Source organism: Equus quagga, chromosome 21 (genome assembly GCF_021613505.1).
Source record: "Equus quagga isolate Etosha38 chromosome 21, UCLA_HA_Equagga_1.0, whole genome shotgun sequence".
Classification (NCBI taxonomy): domain Eukaryota; kingdom Metazoa; phylum Chordata; class Mammalia; order Perissodactyla; family Equidae; genus Equus; species Equus quagga.
The window spans coordinates 17,217,515-17,238,224 of record NC_060287.1 but is presented as its reverse complement, the minus strand read 5'-3'; the positions used below and the strand labels follow the sequence as shown (position 1 = coordinate 17,238,224).

The 20,710-nt window shown below is 33.8% G+C and overlaps 1 pseudogene; it reads right to left on the bottom strand.

Moving 5' to 3' along the window:
• Positions 1-16,943, bottom strand: part of LOC124231532 (magnesium transporter NIPA2-like) — a 165,266-nt pseudogene extending 148,323 nt beyond the window's left edge.
• Positions 16,944-20,710: the final 3,767 nt, after the last annotated feature.

Genomic DNA, 20,710 nt, shown 5'->3' with positions numbered 1-20,710 from the left:
GGGAGAGAAGACTCCTAATTCCTTTTGCTTTCTTTCCTACTTTGACTACTGTTCAACGAGGACCCAAAGACTGGAATCACTGCAGATTTCTTGCAATCATGAAAGGCAAGTCTCTAAGAATGGCAGAGAAGCAGGATGAAAGGCCTGAGTCCTTGATGGCATTGTTGAGCCACCAAAACAACAGTAGGAGAGCTCACCTCTGGACATCTCGTTAAGTGAATTGTACATGTCCTGTGCTTGAAGGTAGGACATTTTTATGCTCACTTTTTGTTGAATGTTTCTCTTACTTGCTTCAAGTGCAGCCTAATGGATATAACTTTGGTATTTGCATTTGTAAAATATATTTTAAAAGACTAGAATGTTTTTAAAAGCTGATTCACTTTCTCAGTCAACAGACTACACACCTGAGGAAATAACAACAACAACAATCAACAAGATCAAATAATGTTCTCATAGCTTCAAAGAAGGTTCTATAATGTCATAGTAGGGAGTTTCTTCCTTAATCCGATGGGTCTGCAACATCAAAACCACTCATTTCTTATGACAAAGAATGAGTTCATTAACTTGATTATTATATATTTGACAAGTTATTTTAAAACAAAATTGTTCACGTTTTGGTTTGGCACACCAACACCATTTTTTAAAAAATATTGCTTTCCTGGTTTTTATTTTTTTCAGTAATTTGACACTCAGATTGAAATCCAAGTTCCTCTTTGGCAGAAGTGTTAACTGTCATTCCTCTGATTATAACCATTAACTTTTATTCAACATATATAATGTGCCAGTATATGCTAATTATTTTGGATATATTATGTCATTTAAATCACACACTAGGACTTATATATTTTTGATATTTCCATCTTTATAGATGAGTTCGATGAGTTTGAAGTTTTAAACTGAAGTTTAAAGATAAGTAACTTATCCAAACTCATTGAACTAATCAGTGGTAAATTAGGAATCATAACCCTGTAAACTGACCACAAGATCTATGCCCCAAATCCACGTAGTTTACTGTGATATTGCTAGGCCAAATCAATTCCTTCTTTTGTGCTATGAAGTACATTTAAATATAAGAAAGTAAAAGGGATCCACTAAGATTAAAAAAAAAAATCACAGTGAATGAACAGATATTTCAAAGAGAAAAGACGCAAATAACCAGGGGCCAGCCAAGTGGTGCAGCAGTTAAGTTTGTATGTTCCACCTCGGTGGCCCAGGGTTTGCCAGTTCAGATCCCAGGTGCAGACCTACACACCACTTATCAAGCCGTGCTGTGGCAGGCATCCCATGTGTAAAGTAGAGGAAGATGGGCGCGGATGTTGGCTCAGGGTCAGTCTTCCTCAGCAAAAAGAGGAGGATTGGCAGTAGTTAGCTCAGGGCTAATCTTCCTAAAAAAAAAAAAATGCAAATAACCAGTATGTATGTTAAGACATGTTCATTTTCACTAGTAACCAAAAAGTAGAATTAATAGTAATTAATAACAACAACATATCTTGTTTACCTACCACACATTTGAATAATAATTCTGGTGATGAGTCGTCTTAAAACAAGACCTTTAATATACTTCTAGAGTGATTGTAAATTGGAATCAATTTTCTGGAGGGAACTTTTCCAATACCCCAACAGTCTTTACAAATTTTACAAGTAATAGTTCTTCTAGAAATGCTTCTTCAGGGAGTAATCAGAGGTTTGCACAAAGTTTATATAACAAGATATTCACTAACAGAAGTACAAATAAGTATATCATAGCAAATCTATTTATCTTAATACAGTACTTAAATGTACTTTTTATATCATTAACAATATTGGTAAATGTATACTAAATAAGGCAAAGTTTTAAAAATGAGACATAACTTCATATTTTTGTGATGTGTTGTCAATATTCTGTTTGTATATACTTAAGGAGTATATATATATAAATATGTAGGGAGAATGTCAGTCAACAAAGTCAATTGTGCAAAACTCCAATTTAATTTTTCTTTCATGCAACTTCATTTCTCTCTCTAAATTCTGTATTTTACAGTAAGACATTAACCTTGACCTCACTTCTTCTTATGAATCCCTCTAAGGTCATGTCACATATCTGGCAGACTTACACAGTCCAGAGGTAGAATCAGGAGGAAGGGCATGGGAGTAGAGTTGATGTATGGTTGAGGGCTGATGTACCCTGATGTCTCCAAATTTCCTAACTACATTGATGTGGCCTCTGATTCTATTCTCTCGTTTGAGTCAAGCCCACAACTCCATCTCTATGACTTCCTTCAACTTTAGATGTTGGGAAAGATCAAAAGGTGAGATTGTCCTCTATCAGATTATACTTCTTTTTAACTATGAAAAATTTTATTTTCTTTGTGACAATTTGTTTCTCTTCGAAATTTAGAATGTAAGAGAGAGTCCTTAAAGATAATTGCTCACACAAATTCTTTCCTAGCTCTTATGGAAAGTCAGAGAAACAATCTCATCAAAAAACTGCCTCCAAAACAAAAAACTTCACTGACCTTCTCTTTACTGCCTCTGCCATCCATCCCCCCAGGTTGTTTTGTTTTTCGTTTTAACAGTGTTCTGTAGTACTTTGAAACTCTGTCTCATCAAGGTCCTCTGATGTTGCTGAGCTGTGATGCCTGAGAGTCCATTTCATATTTCCATATTAATTATGCAACAAAATTGTGAGCACTATAAATATGCTTTGGGCATGTCTTATCACCTTCATTGTCAGCCCTTGATTGCGGGTTTGTTTCGCACAATCCCAGATAAGACCTTTTCCTATAGCAGGTAAAAAATTAAAGAACTGAAAACATAAATAAAAATTAATTTCTCATTGAAAGGCTCATATTGCCACGCTAGTAGAAAAGCTTACTTCTGATCTTCACGGATCCCCTCCAAATTATGCCATAGTTCTGGGCTTTGGTCATTTGCCTTGACCAAGGAAATGCTGGCTTCATTCTGTTGATAGTTTACCTTGTACTCACAGTCTTAAAGCTCAGGGTGCCATTGCTGTTGCTTCTACCACTATCCAAGAACACCTCCACCCCTCTTTGCACTCACTGATAAGGAAAGACCAAAAGGCATGGCCTATGATGGCTCTCCTTTTACCCAATGACTGCTTAAAGGGACTGGAAAACATAACCCAGAACTGTGTGATTGTGGAGGCCAAGTTACATCCCAGAAGTTCAATAAGGTAAAAGACAGGAAAGAGACAGCAAATTAATCACTCAATCTTCCTTTGCTCTCTTTCACCAGCAATGGACTGTTTTGAAATGCAATAGTTCCAAGCAGGCTCTTGGGAGATGTCCTCAAGTGTTACAGCAATTGGTTGTGTTTTGATGCTAAGCTGTCACCAGCTTGGTGAAGCATCACTTTGTATTTGCTCTTCCTCCTTCCCTATTTCACTTCCTTTATCCTTCATTCTTATTGTCCTGGCAGTGCACTCTGCCAAATAATTGTTAGCAAATAGGTTCTCTGCCTCAGGCTGTTTTTTGTGAAACCCAGATAATAGTGTTTATACTTCATGAGTTTGGCTCCCTTTTCCATATTGATGCCTAGAAGTAGGTTGTGGGTAGTCTCTGCTGTTAAGATGCACAAATCTTCCTCTTTTCTTCCTTTTTCCAGACACTTGCTCTATATATCTGTTCCAACTTCCTCCTCCGGGACCTATGCCTTTTGTTCAAAAGACAGAATTTCAGTTTATCAACTGATTCAATGAACAGCCTGCTATAATAAAGAAAAGGAGAAGGAAGGAAAACAATGAAGAATATATCAACATTTTTTTTTTCCTGCCACAAACATATGCAAACAAATAGAGACATAGTGGAGAAGAAATAGGGTTACAGGACAGGGAAAACATAGTAGCGCTAACGAAGTTTTCTTTAACTAGTTGGATAGAAGTTATATTTTTCCTTGTCTTCATTTTTCTTTTTACAATTATCACTTATTTAACTAACAACAATAAAAATTATCACTAATTTTGCTATATTATTTGGCTATGTTATGAGAGAGGAACTGGTGGGGAAAGAAAATAAATTGTAGAGTCTTAATTATAGAGAAAATTATGATGATATGGGAGGAGTACATAGAATTATACACAGAAGAACAAAGGATGAATAAAGAAGATTGAGGGGAAAAAAAGGAAAGTACTGGAATGTGGAATGTTAAGCCTTAAATGTGCACTCACTCCCAATAGTTAACCCTAGGCCAGTTATTTATCTCCTTGTAACAGAATATCAGTTAAGGTAGAGATTAAGTTGGTTGCTCATTTAAAAATATTTACTTACATTAAAGCTAGACTCTCTGATGTCATTCAAAACAACCACCAATTTAGAGCAGAGTGTGGGCTCATAAAGAAAAACTTGAGTGATCTTCCTTTGTTGATGGGTATGTTTGGCCAGAAGGCATCTCAGGGCCCTGAGGAAAAAATAGAAAGTATACTAAAAGTTTCTGAGATTGCAAAGACAAGCCCTGAAACATATCCCTGGGTTTTCAGAAATCCTCTCTAAAGAGGCAGTGCATCAGTGGGCAGGAGGGCAAAACAACCCAAAAGCAGCAGTCACCAAGAGAGATGGAAAAGTTTGGGTTTTACCCAAGCTCAGAATAAGAGTCTTCAGGGATTAAAGCTGTTTGGGGCATGACTTATATCTGCCCTGGGAAGCTTTTTCTAACCCATGCACTTAAGGCAAACCCCAAATAACTGAGCATGTGAACTGAAAGTACATTACCGCAGGGATTCGAACATGGGACACCGTCAGGTGACTTGGCCTCAGAGGTTCATGTGTCAGGAGCATCACTGCATTGATACCAACCAGCCCTTGAAACAGTCCAGAACCACATGCAACAGCAACAAGAAATGATGAGACTCTCCTGTTCACCTGAGCTTTGCACTAGGACTTGAATAGTGTTCCCACCCCTACCCACATGGAATTGGAAGAGAATTCAAGAGGGAAATTCTAGAATTTTCCTAATAGGAAATTCTGATTCTGACAGAGGTGAGTAATTTGCCACCAGTGCTTAATGAGAAAAATAAGTAATAACAGAAAAGTGACCATTAAAGATTTCAGGAAGCAAATCATATTGGATATATTTATAGTGATTATGCTTTATCAGACTGTGTGTTCTTCTCCCATTTTCTCCACACATCTAGCAGATGCATTTCCTGTAGTGGACTCAGTAACTACTGAATTAAATATTTGAGATAATATTTAATATGCATTTTGAAAATAAATTGATCTTAATCGAAAAACACTGTATACTATAGAAAATGTGGTGATGATACCAAAATCATCAGTTTTATCTCATCACCAAATAACTCCTGCTAATAGTTCCTATATTGCTGGTGTCATTTTGTTCATTTTACTTTTATTTAAGAACTCCACCTAAGATAGGAGAATTGGTATCTGTATTCGTCAGGGTTCTCCAAAGAAACAGAACCAATAGAATAGATAGAATAGATAGATAGATAGATAGATACAAGAGGAGACTTACTATAGGAAACTGTTCTTGCAATTACGGAGGCCAAGAAGTACCAAGTTCCGCCGTCTGCAGACAGGAGAGCCAGGAAAACTGGTGGTGTAATTCGGTTCCAGTTCAAAGGTCTGAGAATGGGAGGAGGGAGGCAATAGTACAAGTCCTTGTCTGAGTCTGAAGGCTTGAGAACCAGGAGAGAGAATGTCTCAGGGCAGGAAAAGATGGATGTCCCCGCTCAAGCAAAGAGCAAATTCACCCTTCCTGTGCCTTTTAGTTTCAGTCAGGCCCTCGATGAATTGATTGGTTCCCTCCCCCACTGGTGAGGGGGGATCTTCTTTACTCTGTCTAAAGATTCAAATGCTAATCTCTTCCACAAACACCCTCACAAACATGCCCAGAAATAATATTTTCTCAGCTATCTGGGCATTCCTTAGCCCTGCCAAGTGAACACATAAACTTAACCATCACAGTATCTACTTATGTTTATTTGTAACACATCCAATGAATTCATTTTATGTGTGGAGAAAACAATTGATTAACATTCTGCAGATTTTCTGTATTTTCATATAAATTCCTTGTAAATTTCCATAAGTTTTGTTTATAAATGGGCTATGAGCACTCAGATTATGAGTTTATGAGCAACTGCTCTAATCTGAGTATGTTAGCTTGCTAGGGCTGCCATAACAAAGCACCACAGACTGGTGGCTTAAAAAATAGAGATCTATTTTCTCACAATTCTGGAAACTAGAAGTCCAGCATCAAAGTGTCAGCAGTGTATTTACTATGAGGCCTCTTTCTTTCACTTGTAGATAGCTGTCTTTTGCCTTTGTCTTTATATGGTATTTCTTCTGTCTGTGTCTGTCTGTTTCCTTTCTAATAAGGACATCAGTCATATCTGATTAGGTCCTTCTAATGACCTCCTCTTAACTTAATTACCTCTTTAAAGACCCTGTTTCCAAATATGATTACATTCTAAGGTACTGGAGCTCAGGACTTCAACACGAATTTGGGGGGAATACAATTCAGCTTGTAACACTGCGATAAACTTCTGGCTTTACAATTAATGAGCTAGGTGACACCAGGCAAGTTCCTTCATCTCCTCAATCCTCAGTTGCATTAGGTACATATTTGAAATAAGTAGAATGTGACAGCATGCCGTAAGGAGGAAATGATAAAATATAAACCATTTGTAAAGTAATTGAAATATGTTAAACAGCCACAGGTGTTAGAGAGATGCACGCTTTTCAGATGGGTGCAACTTTTAGCAAAATGGTAGCTTTAATCAGAATAGAATCGATGAGGGTGCTGACACCATGTAGCAGGGATGCTTCACATGAGAACTGTTGGTATCTTTATGCTCATTTGTTTTCTCTTCACTGTGCATCTTTATCAGCATTTCCACATTACTGAGAAGTTATGATTCTGGATTGATATATAGTCACTAGTTTGTATTAAGTATTCAGTAAATACAATGTGAATAAATTAATGTTACCTTATTTCATACTCCAAATGGATTTGAATGGAGATATGCAAATATTCTTTAGAGAAATATTCAATTTAGAGTGCTTACCACTGTAAATGTTTAATATTACTTATTCTATTTGATATCCATATGACCTGAAAAAGAAAATTTCCTTCAAAATAGGGTTTGCACAATCTTAAAAAAAATAAAGTAAAAGTACAAGACAAATTTGCCGATGTTCATGCAAGCATTCTCCTTTGGGGGACAGAAACGTGGAGAAATGAGTATTTGAGTCTTCAAGACCTATATCCAAAGTTACCCCTAATGTGGAGGCTGATGGAGATATTGAAATTTTGGGGTGCTCCAGGGTGTCACTGACAGTGATTTCCCATTGTAAATGACCTAACTGGCTGATAATGATTCTCTTTATATTTTTGTTTTACCTTTACAATGTCCCATTTATATGAATTTCAAATAATTTGTAATCCCTGTAGCAATTATTCTTAATGTAAATTAAAATATTGACATTCTAACATAATACTGGATTTCTTACCATTTCTGAGAAACTCAGTTAACATAAGCTTTCCCCTTAAGAAAGAATTTATTCTCAATATTGACAAATCATTTATTTGATTCTGTAAGGCTGAAGATCAAACATAAGAAATTGTAAAGTCATTTAAATAGTAAATGACCTTATTTAAGACTTCTTATGAGACTTCCTTGTAGGTCTTTTTAAAATTACTACATATATTATCAGAGAGAACTAGTTTTATCTTCATTTTTTAAAAATAATTTTCTGCAGTTCTTTATTTTTGTCAATGCACAAATACTTTTATGTAAAGTAACCTTATTTTATCAACTTAGGTTAATTTTAGAACTTATATGATAATATAATATAAACTACATAAATACCAAGATAAATAGCTGATCTTGGACGGATTAGAGATCATCCAGGGAACAGACAAAATTTAGATAATTCTAATTAGTATTTTCAATACCTTTTCTTATCGCTGCAAGTGTTTTCAACATTACTGAGTACCTCTTGTGGATGAAATATCAACTATGTATAGCATTCCTTCTCATCCTTTTAAAAGTCCTTCAAGGAAAAGATTTTGTTCTTCTCTTTTTAGATGAAGAAACAGAAATTCAAAGAGTTTAAGTAAGTGGTTTAAGTTCACACAGCTACTCAGGAGAAAACCTCAATCTAACTTCATGTTTTTCAGACTCTGTAGCTTATGCAACTTTGTTCTTTTCATAGCAATGTATCTTATCGCCTACTGGGTATATGTGATTGATTTGAGGCTTTTCATAGCAATGAATTCTATCACCCACTAGGCACATGAGATTTATTTGAGAACTTTAAACTCTTGAGAACATTTCTCACATCTACTTCAAGTGAATTTTGTAATATCTTGAACCAAATAAATGACTTGACATTTAATTCCATTCTCCTCCTCCAAAGGTTGAACAAACTTTACATTTTGGCTAGTTAAACAATATAAGTATTTTTGACGAATTCCCGTTGAATAAATAAATTTCCTTCCCAAGAGGATTTTATGTCCCTATGTTTCAGACAATCTGGAGCATCTGCTTCCAGTGCCATTGATTGTATTCACACTGGAATAGTGAATAATGTTCCTTTTGTTCGTATGCCACTATTGAAGATTGCCATAGATTGGACATAGACAAACACATAGACATGTCCACAGACATGTACATTGGGCATAGACAGTTTGATATGGAAAACTGAAAACATGCATTTACTTCTTTCCATCCCTAAAATCCAAAGTGCACAAAAATAATCAAAAGCAGTTCTCAGACTTCTGTGAGAAATGGGACAACAATAGACCAGTGGTTTTGATTTATTTCTGGAAGGTCTAAGGCAGTTGGGTTCATATTGAGTGATATACCAGAGCATAATCAGCCACAACAGGAACCAGGAATTGGAAAAGTCAATGGAGGTGGAATTATTTCTTTCCTGCTGAACCCTGAAAACACTCAAATCTTGGAGTCAGCAAATCTAATCACTGGGAAGGGGCTGATAAAATTTCTGAGTAATAACACAAAGAGTGGCAGTAATGACTTTAGCCTAAGGTTAAAGCAGATATTTTCTTCCTAAAGTACTTGTGCAAGACTGAACTCCTAGTGTGGGTATGGGCACTTTACAGTTAGGCCATGTTTGTTTGGGGAACACAGGATGGGAAGTGGAGACAGCATGAATCTGTGTTCCCAACCCATACACCCTAAACTGAAACCCATCAGTTAGCATGTCTCACAGAGGTAAAGACAAGCTGTATATTCAGGGGAGAGGCCAAATAGAATTTCACAATGAAAGAACTATCCAACCAAGCACTTAGAATAAGCAAGCCATTGTTTTTCATTTTTAAATAAGAAAAGACAAATAAGGAATTTCATCCATATGAGGAAATTCATCAACACAACAGATAAATAACTAATTTTAAAAGAACCTAAAATAGTCCAGGGAAAAGATAAAATTTAGATAATTCTCATTAGTATTTTAGACAGATTCATGAAAGATAACATCTATAAAATAAAAACAGTCTACTCTGGGAAAAGGATCATCAGAGACTATGACAGCATTTTTGGAAGTTAAAATAGGATTGTTACAGTAAAATAGCTAGTTGAAAGTCTGGAAGAAAATCGTAGGAAATTTCTCACCATGTAAAATAAAGGGAGGGAAAGAAAAAAAAAACCACCAGGACAACATTTGAAAAACAGTTAAAAAATGAAGTTACATGGAGGAATACCTAAGAAGTTCGCAGATTTTCTAATAAATGATCTGGAAAGAAAGAACAAAAGAAAAACAGGAGAAATAATCAAAGAAACAATAAAAATTCCCAGAGTGAAAAAAACCCCCAAATTTTTAGATTAAAAGATCTCACTGAGTCCTAAACAGCAAGAATCATAAAAAATGATAGACATTTTAACATGTCTTTTTGAAAATTCAGAATACATATCAAAGATAAAATCTTTTAAAAATGTAATAGTTTATCTGCAAAAGACAAAAAAAGTATTCTATCAGACTTTTCATCAGCAAGACTTGCTTTTAAAAAGCAATGGGGATCTTTAAATGAGATCTTAAAAACTTTTGGTGAAAAAATGATATTGAACTAAAATCAATATCCTGCAAAGGAATTATTCAAAATGTAAGAACTAAAGAAATATATTTACATATATAAGCAATTAAGAATTGATGTATGTTACGATCTGAATGTTTGCGTCCCCCTCAAACTTATATGTTGAAATTCTAACCCAAAAATATGATGGTATTAGGAAAAGAGAGATGCCTAAGTCATGAGAGAGTAGCCCTCATGAATGGGATTAGTTTTTGTATAGAAGAGATACAGAGATTCCTAACTTCTTCCTCCACGTGAGGATACAGCAAGAAGGTGCTGACTATGAACCAGGAAGACGGCCCTCACCAAAACATGATCATGCTGCCACCTTGATCTTGGACTTTCCAGCCTCCAGAACTGTGAGAAATAAATTTCTGTGGTTTATAAACTACCTAGTCTGTAGTATTTTGTTATAGCAGCCTGAATGGACTAAGACAATGTATTATTTGTCCTGTCGGCACAAAGAAGAAAGAGACCAGGAGAGAAAAAAGAATATATTCTATCAGATGGAAAACAAGTGAAAGAAAGAAGACTACAAAAGGTGCTATATTACATGAGTATAAGTATAGGAAGGCTCCACATCAAAACAAAGAATTCCAAGTTTAGAGAAAAATATTACCAGGAAAAGAATAGACGTCTTGTTGTTTTAATTAACACAATGTATCACAGACCTTACTATTGTCCCTCTAACGTCTTCTCTTTTTCTCTTATAAAATAGAAGTTTTACCTCAGCACATGATAGTGAGGCAAAAAATTATATTAGCTTCCTTACAACAAACTATAGTCATATAACTAATTTCTGACCAATAAGTAACAAAAGAAGTGAAAATAATAGTATTAAAGAAATTCACTGTGCTTATTTTTTTACCAGCATGTGTTATTCCAAGTATTTTCTAATTGGTAACTTATTGAATTCTCACAGCATCCATATCAGGTAGGTACTATTATTATTTAAATTTTGCAGATGAGAACTTGCATAAGTTAGCGCAATTGCCAAAGCTATATTTTATGTGCAATTTCTTGATAGTACAGTGAAAGACAAAACTCATACCCTCCTCTTCCTCACTGTTTCCCTCCCATTGCCTAGAATGTAGATATTACTACAGCTGGTACAGACCTCCTAGATGCAAACCTAATGATGAGGATGGAAACCCGATGATAAAGATGGAAGAAGATCAAGACAAAAAGAGCCTGAGTCCCTAAAACATGGAGGTGACATATTAGCTTTTGTTTTCTTAAGAACAGATTATTAAAGAGAAATGTTTCTTTTTCAAAAAATACTGTTATTTTGATCATTGTTACAGCAGCCAAACTTGCATCATAACTAGCATGATTTCCTTAAGAAACAGGATATTAGTAATATGATAATGTCATGATGTGACTCTTCTGTCAATAAAAAAAGAAAACCAATTAGAAGTTTCAGGAAAAAAGTACAAGAATTGTGGTGCAAATAGAAAGAAAACTGGAATATAGATGGATTTTTAACACTATACGGAATGTTACAATGGGGAGGGGACTCTGTCCTTGACATTTAGAAACCATTCCCATGGGCGTCAAAGTGCACATTTGAATGACAAGGGATTACATTATGTTTATTTCTCTATAGGTCCAATCACACTAGTTGTTTCAGTAATTCAGAGGATGTTGATAATAATTTGATGTTTTTGTTTACAATGTCTTGACTTACCCTGTAAACACAGCATGAGGCCAATGTGTTATACTTTCTATTTAAAAGTTATGTACCTTCCCAAGGTAAAAGCAAAAAACAATTAAAAGAATTCAAAAAGTAAAGGCGCATAGTAGAGACTGAGAGAAGTTTGAGTGTTTGAGTGCCAATTTCTTCATCTTACTTAAAACAAAGCCAAGAAATAGGACTTGCAGTAATTTAACAAGAGAAAGAAGCACAAATATTTTATATGAAAGATTCAAGCAATTGATAGGAGAAATTAAGAAAAATCTTACAGAGATGTTTAAGAAGGGAAAATAGGGTTTATTTATAATTCTCTTTTTTCATAGTAGGGAGTTAATTGAATCTGTTTAAGTTGACAAATCAAGAAATGGAGTTGATATATACAATGTAATGCAATGCAGGGAATCAATAGATGAACCAATAAACTGAGAACGTTAAAATTTGTTGCTTCTGGGCAGTGCCAGTGGGGATGAAGGAAGCATAAGATCTTTGCAATATTTCTTTTTTATGTATGAGTATTTATGTTATTATAAAATAGTTCATGCGGCAGTGATCTCATGTTTTTAGTTGTTCTCAACGGTAAGAGGTCTCTGCCAACATAAAGTGCGCTGTATTTATTGGAGTCTTTTTCCCTGATCTTGAAAAATTATAATAACTCCCTTCAACCGTTCAGTCAAAAGGAACCAAATCAGTCAAAGCTTCTGTTTAGACTGCACGAAGCGATCCTTACATGCCAGCGACGGAATTTCTTAAACTTCAACGTTGAGATAAATAACTCAACCGTGTAAAATAAGCAGCAATGTCCTCGGGATGCTTTCAATTTTGTGAGTCATATTAATTGAATATTAATTGATACCTGCACAATCATCAATGTCCATGGCAGATTTTCTGCCACAATGGCAGAGGTGGGTAGTTGCAACAGAGATATATGACTAGCAAAGCCTAAAATATTCCATACTTGGTCCTTTAAAAAAGCGTTCACCAAATCCTGTTCTATTAGGGATCTTTCCACTTATCGGAAATTACAGCCTAAACTTTGTAGGATATATACGTGTTCCTAATTCACTATAACAAATATTTCTGAAAAATATATCTCTACATTCATAATTGTTATACAGTGTACCTAACCATATGAGGGCATTGAGCTGAAAACAAAGAAGAAAATATGGGGTAAACTTTTTCTCTTTTTCTAAATGTAGCCATAAGTGACTTAATCTTATATATTGTATTATATTTAAGGAAGCCTTGATGTCAGATTTTCTTAGTTATAAAAACCGCTTATTAAAGTTTATATTTCAATTTGAGAATTCAGACTTGCTTTTATTTGCTTTTTATGAAAGCCATTGGTTATCCTTGCTGGAGTGTTGAGTGCTCTCAAATTTTTACAAAAGGAAGTATATTGTTATCTAACTAAATTTTATAGTGACCCTTTTTCTTATAAATAGCCACACTTTAAAGTACAATTTTGTTATTGTACAATTTCATTTCCATGCAAAAATCTACTTTTTCTGAGGAAATTTATAAAAAACAAATCTGTATGCTCTATGTGAGTAGAAAGCAAGAAATAGATAAATGAAGGATAGATATTCATTTCTGCATATCAAATATCTGGCATATAACATTAGAGAAATATGTAATAAGCAAATTTTGTTCAAATACTTTAGTTAAAAATGAAAGTGCTGTCTTCTGGAAATTCATTATCTATCTATTAACAAAATTTGGAAGAAAACAGCAGAAAGAAATCTCAAAATCAGAAAAATAGCGATAAGATCTATGTTCATAAAGATCACTGTTGAAAAACCTATAATGCCATTTTGTCAACATCTATTTATAAATCATGACTTGTTTTATTCTTTGGCCCTGTAAGATCTTATTCAACATTAAAGTCAAACATTACTTGTAAAGTGGAAACATACTTTCGCAAGCCACACACTTATGAATTATCAAAGAAATTAGAGTCTTGGTTTGGATGTGATTGTGTCTCTCTCAGTAGATTAGTTCTCATTAATAATACTTAAAGGATAGATAACTGTGTTAACCAAGTAGTTAATGATAAAAAAAGCCCAAATCTGTGAGAACTCTGTACCTATTACAAGATCTTTAGGGTATACCAACACCTTTATTTTTAGAAAAACCCTTATTTTCTAACTGTGGTTCTCAAATTTGACATGATCTTTCCTCCAAGGGACACTGGGAAATGTCTCGAGACATTTTTGATAGTCATAACTCAGGTCAGGGGACAAGTGACACTAGTATGTAAAAGGTAGAGGCTAGGGATGCTGCTAAACATCCTACAATACACAGGATGGCCCCTCACAACAAAGACTGTCCATCCTCAAAGTCAATAGATTGAGAAACCCTGATTTAGAAAATTTAATATTGGATTTTCTTATACTAAACAAGTTCCTCTCAATGATCTATTTACTAAAGACTTCAGTAAATTTTAGAGCATAGAGCAGTAGCCAAGAATATCTGGTATGGGTACTCTGGGTGTAAAACAGAATTACAACATTTAACTCATCCAGAATTTAAGTGCCAAATGTTGCCAAACTGGAACCTGCTTAAACAGCTTTCAGCAATCAGCATCTCTTCCTTGACCCACGATGATTATTGCTGATCCTGATGGTCGAGTGGTTAAGGTTGTGTGCTCTCACCACTGTGGCTCAGGTTCATTTCCTGGTCAGAAAACCAAACCACCTACTCTGCGGTTGTCTCACTGCAGATGCTGCATGTTGCTGTGATGCTGAAAGCTATGCCAGTGGTATCTCAAATACCAGCAGGATCACCCATAGTGAACAGGTTTCAGCAGAGCTGACAGACTGAGAAGAAAGATCTGGCTACCCACTTCTAAAAAAATTGGAAGTGAAAACCCTAGCAGTGCAGCATTTTCTGATATACTATGAGATGCTGAGATGATGGCAGCAAAAAGACTGAGCAGGGTTCCACTTGCTGGTACACAAGGTCGATAGTATTTGAAATCAACTCAACAGAACTAACAGCTATGTTTATTATTAAGAATGAAAAAAGTTTGTTTTAAAGCATGATTAAACATAAATTCAAACAAATTTTAGAGCTTTGATATATAATAAAAATGTTACAAGCATTTTAGCTTCAAATCCATGAATATGTATAAAAGTATGGAATCTTAAACTTTCTTCTTATGAAATTCAATTAATCTCAGGTAATTGATTTAATATTCAAAGTGAAAAAATGTTTTGCTGTGATATCATGGAGAACAAGTTATGTGCATTAAATGTAATTAATGACATTTTGCTGAATTAAAAAAATTAAGCAAAAGATTCATGTAAACACATTGAAAAAACAATTTAAAAGGTTGGGCATGGTTAATTGACTGGTTGAAATGTTTAAAATGTTACTGTCATGTACATTTTTAGTTAAATTATTATGTTAGTTAATTTTGCTAAATGAACTTTATGTCTGTAAAGAAACTCCTGTTTTTCTTACTTACAAAATGCATAAAGTACAAATACCATAAAAGTAGAAATTTTCACATATGAAAATTTTAACAGGACTGAGTTGCACACAGCTTTTTGATTTTGCAGGTTGATGGTTTTATTAGTTTTGGACATGATTGGTCATTATCTCTTTGAATATTGCTTCTTTCTCATTCTCTGTTTTCTCCTTGGGTTAATCTATTATACCCACTGGAGAATTTTCTGATTTTGTACAATTTTTATGCTCTAAAATTTTAGTTTTAATACAGATTCTTCCTTTTTTTTGACTTTGAAAATTTTCTAGTGATCTGTCCTCCAGTTTGCTAATCTCATATTTTGCAAGGCCCAGTGCGTTTTTCAAACCACCCATTATATTATTGATTTTTTTATATAGATTCTAATTATCTGCTTAAATCTATCGTTCTTCCACTTTATCCACTTCTAGTGATTTCTTTTGCATATAAATTATATTTATTTCAATAACTTATCTGCTAACTTCAATACCTAGATCATCCGTATGGATGCTTCTTTTGTCTATTTTTTTCTCTTGTTCATTAGTCATATTTTCTTGACTTGTGTCTAGTAATTTTCTATTTTGATCTAGACGTATTTTGTAAAAGAGCTGCCTAGGATCTAAACTTTCTTATCTTGCACAAGAGTGTTTTCTTTTTACTCTGGGAAACAGATAGAATGAATGGCTGATCAACTCTATCCACTTGGGTGTTGAGCTTGGTAAGGAGAACGCTGCACTTTCCATAAGCCTCAGTGCACTTTCAGTTCATCCTATTCCTTGTATGTGACCCTCCCAGGCTTTCGATGGAGAGTTTGGTGGATATCATCTCCCCAGCCTTGAAAGACAAAGGGAAATTGACCTCTACCTTTCATTGGTTCTTGGGTAGTACTTAAGACTCCTGAATCATACAGCTTCAAAATCTGGCAAATGATTTAAGGGTAGAATTGTGGTATTTCTTTCATTTTAAATTAAACAAAAACTTACAGAAAAGTTAGAAGTACAGTAAAAAGAACTATTCTTCTCTGAATCACTTGAAAATAAGTTGCAGATCTGATGCCTCAAATAGATTAGTATGAATTTAGTATATGAAAGGCATTCAACTATATAATTACCTATACAATATGATCATCAAAGACAAAAATTAACCTAAACACATTACTTCTATATAATCCACAGACGTCTGCGTAGTTTGACAATAGTCACAATAATGTCTTGATAACAAAGGGATCAGCTACGAGTTCCTTAACCTTATCTTGATTTTCTTGACTTTGACATAAGTTGGTTATTTTATGTCTATTAATTTTTTTTGTAAAATATCCCTTGAGTGATGCTTCATGAGTAGTTTCAGATTATGCATCTTTGCATGAATAACTTAGAAGTGATTTTGCTGAATGCATTCTATCAGATGGCATATAGTTTCAATTTATTCCATTACTGATAATGTTAAGTTAGATCACTGGATTACAGTAATGTCTGCTAGAATTTTTCAGTGTGAAATTATTTTTTTTCTGTAATTAGTAATCATTTTTATATAGAAATAGTTTGAAACTACAAAATATTAGTTTTCTCACAAAAGCTTCAATTTATTTTCATTTATTTCTTCATGGACACATTGCTTTCTATTTTATTCAATAGGCTATAATTTTGCCTCCTTTTTTACCTTGAAGTTCAAATTATCCTCAATTGGGCCAGTGGTAGCCTTTTCAAGCTGGCTTCTGTATCCTTTCACCATATCTCCCAAATTTTTTACCACATTCCTGCTTTCTGGTACAAAATGATGTTTCCAGTGTCATCTTGTACTCTTCCTGCATCAGGCTTAGAATCCGTCATTCCTCCAAGGAGCCTTCCCTTTAGTGGAAAATGGCACATAGAAGCTAAGATAAGGGCAGTCGGTAGACTCAACACGTGGAATATGGCTGCTCTTAGACTGTCTCAAGAGACAAAGCTAGGGACCGTATGTTTGTGTGCATATGTATATGAGAAAACAAACTTAAATCTTGTGTGTGTGTCTATTCACAAATCTACACGGATGCCTCAATTCCACAATTATTGAATATAATATATAGATATTCTGAAATCTCACATATCCAGTAATCATTTAGCAAAAGATTTGGATTAATTTTTATTTAGATAGAAAAATAAAAATTATTAAAAAAACATTGATTCAGAGCACTCAAATCTCAGTGTGGAGTCACCTAATTGTTCATACTTATAACTATTTCTTTAAACATCACTCTTAAATATATATGTATACGTTTGAATTGTTATTAATTTTATTTCAGATTTAATTTATATATTCTTGCTCACAGAGAACCAGTAAAAGATATGATGCTTGACTCATTCAGTAATGGGTTAATGTAAGAAGCCTCAGAAACTAAACATAAACAATGACAGAAAATTGCAGCATGCATTTTTTTTATGTCTTCATCATTGGAGGCTTCTCACACTTTGCTTATTTGAGAGAAAATACACAATGTTATGTAATGTTTGTTTCATTTTACATAGATCTCGTGTTCAATGAAGGAAGTAATTATTTTCTTTTACTACTTTTCTGTGATTCTTTACCAACAAACTCAATGTTTTAAAGCTATAATTATATTCTAATTTGATTTAAATAAAGCAATCTGAATGCAGTTTTCATTTCTTCCCTTAGGGAGAAAGAAAATACAAAGAAGCATTCAGTAATGGTATAATTCCCAGTGCTATTGTATTTGTTGTTTGGGTTTAACACTCTGTCTCATTATGATTTTATACACCATGGTATTTTCAGATATTAGAAGGAGTATTGATATTATGATAAATATTTTGTTTTATGAATCTACTCAAGACACTTCTTTTAAGAAAGATAAAGTACAGTCATGCACTGCATAACAATGCTTTGGTCAACAAGGGACTGTGGCCCTATAAGATTAGTATCATATAGCCTAGATGTGTAGTAGGGTACACCATCTAGGTTTCTGTAAGTACACTTGATGATGTTCACTGAAAGACAGAATCACCTTATGATGCATTTCTCAGAGCCTATACCAGTAGTTAAGTGACTCATGACTATACAGAATGCTAAATCATAATAGAAAACCAAACATTAAATCAAACAGACTTGGAACTCTGTTATCCACTCACTAATCCTTAAAAGTTTAGAAATGACAATGGTGCATCTCTTATGGATTTTATGAAGTTGTGATGTTGATTCATGTATGTCTAATTTCCAAGGGCACTTTAAATTTGCACTTTCTTTTCACAGTTTTCGGAATTATTGAAAAATCTTACTGCTACTATAATACATATGCTAAACTATTTTATTTTATACATTTATTCATTTCTTCATTTATTTCTTCATTCACTCTTTCATTGTTTATAACGTGTTATCTACCAACAATTTGTTTTGCTCCAGATATGCTTTGGCTGAGTATGTGAAGGCAAAAAAAGGTTTTATTCCCAAAGATAGCTCATTTCAGTGAGTAAAGCTACAAATAGTTAATTTATGCAAAGGCCACTTTCTGATCATCATCACTCATAAAATGTACATCTTTCATATTAGTGTCATATTATATCTTTCATATTAATTTTCAAAATTTCAACACAGTAAGACACTCCAGTTTAGTGAGGAAAAGATCTTACTGTTCTTTCTTTCTATCATACTCATCCCTACTCTCTGGAGTTTGCTCATTTGTTTCACAACCTGGTCCATGCATTTGCTCACCTCTGTCTGTAAAAATTTTACTACTTCAACAAGAGCTTTCTCAAATTTCACTTACTTTAGGAATTTTTGGTGATCTCTCTTATTTGATTTCATCCTTAATAACTCACTGGACAATTAGTATGTAATAACTTTGCCATCTTGCATTACTCTGAAATTTTCTACTTTACCATTCCTTTCCTAAACTGATTCTCATAACTCAGATTTTCAGAAAATTTATTTTCCTTTGTGACCTTGCTTGATATGAAGGAAAAGAATGCAGGCTTTAATGGACGTTTTATGAGGATTTGATTGACCAGAAGTTGAAATAAAGCATTATCAAGTCTCTGTATGTATAATTATTCCACTAGTTTCCCTGTCTGCAGAAAGCAACTTTTACAAAGCAACTGAGACTGCTATTAAATAATATTTACACCAACCTCAAAGAGACAGCTCGAGAATGCACAACACTTTCAGGCTGTGCTTTAAATAAGTCGGCATCACATAGCAATCTAATCACAAGAATTCTCAAATTTATGGCTTCTCTGAGACTGTGTTAAACAGAAAAAAATTAGTCAAAAGCCAACCAGGGTAAGTAGAGGATATAGTAAGGAACCGTATGAAAAGGAACTTACTTTTCTACTCTGTTTTTGATGTTTGAAAGAACTAGGGAATATTAAGTTGTGTGAGTGAAGACAATTCAAGATGCATAAGCATGCTCTGAAATAGGATAGAAGGTTATCAAATTATAAATTCAATAGACACACATTGAAATACGCTAGAAAGGGATATGCTGTATTCAGAAAACATATTGCAAAGAAGTACAAAGATTGATAGAACTATGTAAACTACATTTCTTTATGTTCTATGAGCTATAATAATTACATAGATTCGGGGGGGGGCGATATGTATGAGAGAGAGACAGAGAAACACGGTCTTTGTGTACCTTATTTTCCAAATGATATTTAACATCTCTATCCCAAATTTTAGGTTGAATTTAACTTCTGTTATTTGTATGACAATTGAAATAGAATTACCATGATCACCTAGAAATGTGTGCATTGATTTCTTTCCCATTTTCTCTTCATCCACTTGGAACTTCAGTGCAAATTAGATGTAATTTTAAAACCTATAATTGTGAAGCTAATTTGACAACCAACTCAATACAATGTTTGAGTATGTATGGAGAAAATGTTATTAAGAAATGAAGAATTTTTTGCAAAGATTTCCTAGCTTCCAATTTCTATGTTGAATTTTATAATTTTAACATAATCTTTTATTGATGTAGCATAGCAACTGGTATAAATTTTCAACATATATTTACCTATTTCCTCAGTTAAATATAAACAAGTATACAATTGAATATTTTTGTTCATAACTACTTAATGTGCATTATTACGGATAATGAGGTGAAAATAACATCAGTACTTAATACTATTAGTAAAATGTGTCATTTCAACAAAAATTTAGTTAATTTTTGATTAGATAACTTTTAAGAGTTTTCTTATTTCACCCTGGAATTTATTTAATAGTGCATTAAGAAAATGTACTAGTAGTGTTTATAAGTTTCTTAAGCCTGGATGGGAGCAAACTGTGTTCTTTGGTTACGATTTGTAAATATTCGAAACTGACAAATATTTTCAAAATTCATAGGACTGGAAGAAATAAAATATAAAGTAAAAGAAGGAAACAAAGTCAAAATAATAGGCAAATATAGCAATATTGAGTATTTATTAAAAACATCATTTTTCTCAAAACTATATATTGACTTATTTTTCAAACAAATAAAAAGAAGGATAATTTCTTGTTATAGGATAATT